At 44.7% G+C, this 7,071-nt stretch overlaps 1 long non-coding RNA gene across 1 annotated transcript; it reads right to left on the reverse strand.

Moving 5' to 3' along the window:
• Positions 1-242: 242 nt before the first annotated feature.
• LOC133885335 (uncharacterized) lies at positions 243-3,805 on the reverse strand. Its single transcript, XR_009903213.1, has 2 exons — positions 3,516-3,805; positions 243-2,484 (listed from the first exon to the last, which is right to left on the reverse strand). It is a non-coding gene; the product is annotated as an uncharacterized LOC133885335 (long non-coding RNA).
• Between the last annotated feature and the right edge of the window lie 3,266 nt (positions 3,806-7,071).

The raw sequence follows: 7,071 nt of genomic DNA on the forward strand, positions 1-7,071 counted from the left end.
GGCATGGTGAGGTCCAGTGGTGACATGACAAGATCGATTTCTTTTATTTTTTTCTTTTTTTTTATGAAAAAGGCTTCACTGTCGGTTGTAAAAGACTGGTAGTGATGTCAACCCGATGTTCCATATGCACAAAATTGCTTTTTTTTTATTGAGAAAGTAACTCAAAATTAAAAACAATTTTTTTTTGTTATTATCCATTTTGTTTGTGTAAGGTCAAAAATGAACTTGTATGGACCAAAGGGTACTCAACACATGTACGTCAACTCAATATATGGCCCATAAGTCAGACACAAAATGTGTACATCAGATGCATGTAGCTACCTTCCTAGAAAAGCTGAACACAACAACACATTTCACTGTGCTTGTTTTGACTATTGTGCCTCTGGAGCATGGAATCAATACTGCGCAGCACATGTGACTCATCTTGCTTCTCTTGTTCTCTTGTGTTAGCTCCACAGACACGGACGGCTCCAGGTTGCCATGGCCTCTTCCACTCCTTCCTCTCTCACTCAAATCTCCATCTCTACCAACAACATTCTTATTCGTGGCTGCAGACCAACAACAATCAACGACAACAATGGCGTTGCTAGGTCGACCCGCCCCAGATCCTATGGCAGAGCAGCCAAGGCCATCGAGATCCGCTGGTAGTGCGGATGGCAGAAGCGGTTGGTTTCAGCGATGGTATGGCCTCAGAACATGCAATGGTACGACCACATCTGTCAACGGCGCGGTTAGGCCGCCTTTATCCGACAGCAGGTTCCTGTCCTCATTGAAGAGCCAACGGCGGCATGGAGCTCGGTGATGACGTTGTGGAGGTTCGGGCCGAACCGATCTTGAGGTTGTGGGCTAGGGGGCTTGCACATCCAACGTTGACAAGCTAAGCCTAGGACAGATCCGGCGGTGGTGCGCTTGGGGTTGACCAGATCTGGTGGTACCACGGTGGGTCCCGGTTGGATTGGGCAATGGCACGGCTAATAGATGTAATAGGAGTAGGGCCCACATGTCAGGGGCCCACAAGTCGGCAAAATAGCTACAGTGAGGAAGGGGGCCTCAGAGGCCACCGATCCCAGGTGTGAGGAACTATCCAACAAAAGAAAAATAACACAGCAGAAGATTAAAACCTTAATAAAAACAAAAGGAGAGTGGAGCCATATGCCTTTAGGCTCCACCCCAAAAGTCACACGCCACGTAGAGTAGGATGCACTACTCATGCCTACCACCAACATCGGCAGGCGTAGTAGCCAAACACTGCCTCTTCCTCATCGATAGAACCTGAAAGAGCAGTGTGAGTACGAAGGTACTCGCAAGACTTAATTCATATAGAGTATATATAAATGGCTCGACTCTAAGGGTTATGCATTGAGCAGATAGCAAGAGTTGGCCACAAGGTTAAATAAAACATATGCGGTAAGAAATCTAGACACATATGTGTGAGAAACAATACTTAACTGACATACTAGTGTACCCTGCAATACCCAACAATAGTAATGTATATCCGAAACACTTACCAACATAACTGTAAATAGAATCAAATCCAACTCACTCAACATACCATGCCACAATTCACAGCTCGTAACTCTACGACTGTTGCAGATGGATAGAAGCAAGCTCATGACCGAGAGTGCGGCAATTTGAATTGTTCTTATACCCTGCAGGGGTACAACTTTACCCACATGACACGAGGACCATTTGGCTTATGCTACTTGCCCAAGTACACACGTGGGGGGTACTCATGACAATCTTTCTCATACATGGAACTACCACTTGCACATGCCCCTATGGCACCGGGGTTACCGCGAGCAAGTCGCGGCCATGCTTCGGCTCCCCAACACCTTGCTTCTCCTCATGTTTTTCTGTTACGTATCATAGGGCCGCAAGTCAAGTGTTAGCATGGTGTATGATAATCGGCTAACCCTACTATTAGATCAGCTTGTGGTTAGTATGGAAAGTGCTAGAGCCAACAACACCAATGATCAGTGCTTAAACGATGCAAAGCGGCCTATGGTGTCCGGGTTCCTTCCCCCGAACTACCCCGATGACTCCTCCCATCCTTGTACTTCATACACCTCATCAACATCATCATCATAGTACTTGCAAACAATAAAGTAACCCTAGGCTCACGAACAACGACAGCACCATCGCTCGACTTCTACCGAGGACCTATGCATTGCTAAGCATTTTGAATGACTCTTAGACATCGACCATGTTACTAAGGCTACAAGGATATGGAGATACCACATCTCAAGGTAGAGGATATGCAATTCAACATAGGTTCTAAACAACGACTCGCTAAACATGCAAACATACATAAGCATAATTTATCAATTGAGACACTATTTAATTTGAACAAAGGGTGCAATATGCTTAGATGCTTTCCTTGATGCTACAGGGTTTGCCTGATACTTCCCGCACAGAACTCACAGATATGCAGATGGTTGGCGTTGTTCTCGATCGCACTCTCGTCATGCTCTGGTCCTTCATTCACTAAAGAAGAGTATGTGCAATGATGAGCATGAATATAGTGCAATGCTAGATAATCCACAGTGTATGACAATAGTTCAATACATCATGTCATGAGTTAAAGCATTAAAGATTTCCTTAATTGAAATTATTGTTAAACATTTAATAGTTTATGGATTTAATTAAGCTTAAACCAAGCCCAATTCAATTTAGAAAGTTAATTACGTTTAACATGAGTGTGAGTATTTTTAATGAACATGCCATACTATAAGAAGATCAATAAGGCTAATTTCATCAATTTTGGAGTTACCAATATTGAACTATGATTTATTAAAGCCTAAACACATTTCTTTAATTATAGGATATCCAGTATATATTTCATAGTATTTTTAGCATGTAGAGTATGACAAAACAAGGCTAGCAAAATTGGATCCATAATTTTTGGAGCCATATATTGCTTCTTATGCATTTTACAATGTTTCAGCCAATGTAACCATTGAAAAACAATTATATTTCCCATTTTATGATTTAACCAGTTATTTAAACCCCTAAACCTTTTTTCCTACTCAGAGTCAACCAACCACAGTCTTGAAATGTGGGCCTGGACTTTTCACTTCGGTCAAATGGCCCTGAGCCATGGCTGCACAGCCCGAGCTGGCTAGCCGGTGGCTCTAGCGTGGTCTACTGGCAGCGAGCGGCGCAGTGCAGGTGGCCGGGGAGGGTAGCAACGGCTTTAACATGTGCACGTGGACCCGGCTAAGGCACGTGAGGATGTCTAGTGGTGGCGTACAACGAAGGCAACATGGCAGTGACGCAGTTCAGCAAGCCAACGACGAAACAGTGGTCAAAACAGCCCGACCAAGGATGCTCCAAGCATCTATGTGAGACGGCGAACATAACGGCGCGTTCTTTGGCTGATTGGCCCGATCGGAACTAGGCTGGCGATGTGCGGCCATGGGCATTGGCGGTTCGGTCGCTGTGGAGACACGGGTCGGTGACACGCCAAAGAAAAACGGATGCGTGTTGTAGGATCTACGGGGGATGGGGAAGCTCACCAAAGTGTCGGTTGGTCCGGAGAGGCAGTTTCTTGATGGCTCGGCGGTGAGGTGCGGAAAGAGTCAGCCAAAGATGAGGAAGAAGCGTCGGTGAACCTATTGCGGCCAGAGAAGGAGGGGAAAATAGCAGGGAACGGGCTCGGAGACCTTCCTTGGTGCTTCTTGTGGCTTGGGCTCGACAGATTGGCACTCAGGCATGGCAGATTTGGTGGCAGCAGCCATGCTGTGCTGGCTACTCTCTGCTCTCCGCTATGCTCAGAAGAACTGGCCAGCTTGAGAGGAGTGAGGGAGAGAGTGGAGAGTTGTGAGGGCAGGGGAGAGGGATAAGGAATGTGGCCACTCCTCGGTGTTGTGCTCCGGTTTGTCCGGCGACAACGACCGGCCACCCGAGTCAACAAAATTGGCGGCCACTAGAGAGCTGTGCGATTGAGAGGTAGAGAGAGAGAGAGAAGAGGATAACAAGGTGGGCCTGATGAATAGTGACCACCCGAGAAAAATATCCCAAATCACTTTTCTGGTCCAATTGGAGATTTTCCAAGGCCCCAAAAATTATGGGAAATTTTTTGTTTGAATTTAAAATTAATGAGTAACCACTTTGAATTGGTTTGACCCAAAAAACATGAGCCAAATTCAAATTATTCTTAAAAAAATGCATCCTTTTCCAACTTGCTCTAATTTTTATGCCTTCAAAATAATTTCCAAAAATTTGGGAAAATCCATTTATATTCTTCACCAAGAATCACTTACTTTTAATTTTAACATTTTATGTTGATTAAATTGCATGCCCAAAATTGCACAAAACCATTAAACATGATGCTCATGATGTTTAATTACCTAATTAAGGAATTTGGGCTATCACAAAACTCCCCCTTTAAAAGAATATCGTCTCGAAATTCGGGTAGAGTGTGGGGAATTAGGAGCCTCGGGAAAACTCCTAGGTTTCTGAGGGCTAAATTCACCTAGACAAGCAAATCCTAGAACAATGATTCTACAAGATGACAAGTGGGTGTTGTGTAAGTGATGATGGTGATTGTGTACATATATAAGAACAATAGGAATACATGATTCCTACTAAAACAAGGGTGGTGTGGGCGAGATGATAGGACTTTAATTCCTCACAACAAACTTGCCTCAACAACTGGCAAGAGTCTTATGATGTCTATATTAATATTGCAGTTTTTACATATTGGAGAACAGCTTGGGGAAATCAGTGCAAAGCTGATCTTCATGTTCCCATGTTGCTTCATCTTCAGAGTGAACACTCCACTAAACCTTTAGAAACTTAATTGAATTTCACCACATCTTCCATTCGGCTTCATCATGAATATGAATTGGATGCTCACAATAGTAGAGATCCGGCTGCAATTCTTGGTTTGCAACCTCAATGACTTTGGTTGGAACTCGAAGGCATTTCTTCAATTGAGAGATATGAAAGACATTGTGCACAACAAAGAGGGATGGAGACAAGTCCAACTGATGAGCCACTGCACCCCATCGGGCAACGATTTGGAATGGTCCCACATATTGAGGTGCTAGCTTCCCTCTGGCTTGAAAGCGTCAAACTCCTTTGAGTGGAGAAACCTTGAGATACACCAAGTCTCCAATTTTGAACTTAAGTTCTCTCCGGCGGCAATCCGCATAGCTCTTTTGTTGGGACTGAGCCATGAGGAGACAGTTGTGGATGGTTAGAACAAGTTCTTCGGCCTCCTTGACCAAATTCGGCCCTAGAAAAGCCCATTCACCGAACTCGAACCAATTCAATGTTCGGCATCTTTGCCCGTAAAGAGCTTCAAACGGAGACACCTCAATACTCGCTTGGTAGCTGTTGTTGTAGGAGAACTCATCAAAAGCATATATCCCACCTCTTCCCATAGGTGAGAGCACACGCTCAGAGCATGTCTTCCAGAACTTGATTTACCCTTTCGATTTGACTATCGGCTTGAGGGTGGTATGGAGTGTTGTGGCAGAGCTCAGCTTTCATAGCTTCATGAAGGCTCCTCCAGAAATGAGATGTGAATTGAGTGCCTCGATCAGAAATCATTTTTTTTGGAATCCCATAGATGCAAGAAATCCTAGTGAGGTACAACTCCGCATATTGCTTTGCAATGTATTGAGTCTTCATGGAAAGGAAATGTGCTGACTTCGTCAACCGGTCTACAATAACCCAAATTGAGTAATAGCCTTGGGATGTTTTGGGAAAACCAGTAATTAAATCCATTCCAATTTCTTCCCACTTCAAGGAGGGGATGGGTAAAGGTTGGAGCGTACCAGCCGGCTTGAGGTGCTCAGTCTTCACCGTTCGGCAGACATCACACTCAGCAACATATCAAGCGATTTCTCGCTTCATGTGAGTCCACCAGAATCTGGGCTTGAGGTCTTGGTACATTTTATTGCTTCTAGGATGAGTGGACAACAGCAATGAATCATGGGCCTCATCCAGGATTTTCTTCCTCAATGCCTCAACCCTCGGAACCACTAGATGGTTCCCAAACCACAGAACACCTCGATCATGTTTAGAGAAACATGTGGCTTGCCATCCTTCATTTTGTCTTAGATTCGGGCCATGCCCTTATTATCTTTCTGAGCTGCCTTGATTTCATTCAAGAGGGTGGATTTGATCTCCAAATTTGCAAGAAATCACTCTGAAACCATCTCGAGCCCAAGCCATCGGAACTCATCACAAAGTGTGGCATTCCCGAGCTTGACCATATGGCAATTGCAATGAGCCTTCCGACTCAGTCCATCAACAACAACATTCACCTTACCGGGATGATAATGCACTTCCAACTCATAATCCTTGATCAGCTTGAGCCATCTTCTCTGTCTAGTGTTCAGATTGGCTTGAGCGAAAATGTACTTGAGGCTCTGGTGATCTATGTAGATGTGGCATAGATTGCCCAACAGATAATGGCACCGAATCTTCAAAGAATGCACAACTGCCACAAGATCCAAATCATGCGTTGGGTAGTTCTCCTCATGGTGCTTCAACTGACATGAGTCATAAGCAAAAACTAGGCCCTCTTGCATGAGGACACATCCAAGGCCTATGCGGGAAGCATCGCAATAGACATCGAATCCCCTATCCACTTTAGGCTGAGCGAGAACGGGAGCGGTCATTAGCAGTTTCTTCAAGGTTTGGAAAGCTGACTCACATTCACGTGACCACTCGAACACTCTTCCTTTCTTCAATTGTTCAGTCATTGGCTTGTCAATTTTGGAGAAGCTCTCAATGAACCGGCAGTAACAACCCGCAAGTCCAAGAAAACTCCGGATGTCGGTGACATTCTTGGGCTGCACCCAATTGAGCACATCTTGTACCTTGCTTGGGTCAACGGTGACACCATTCTCTGACAAGACATGACCCAAAAAAGTGACTTATTTGAGCGAAAACTCACATTTGCTGAACTTGGCATAGAGTTGGTGATCTCGAAGGAGGCCAAGAACAACACGGAGGCGCTCAAAATGCTCTTCCTCAGTCTTGGACTATATAAGAATGTCGGCGATGAAAACCACAAGAAACTTATCGAGTTTCTCCATGAACACCATGTTCATCAAA

This window comes from Phragmites australis, chromosome 11 (assembly GCF_958298935.1).
Source record: "Phragmites australis chromosome 11, lpPhrAust1.1, whole genome shotgun sequence".
Classification (NCBI taxonomy): Eukaryota; Viridiplantae; Streptophyta; class Magnoliopsida; order Poales; family Poaceae; genus Phragmites; species Phragmites australis.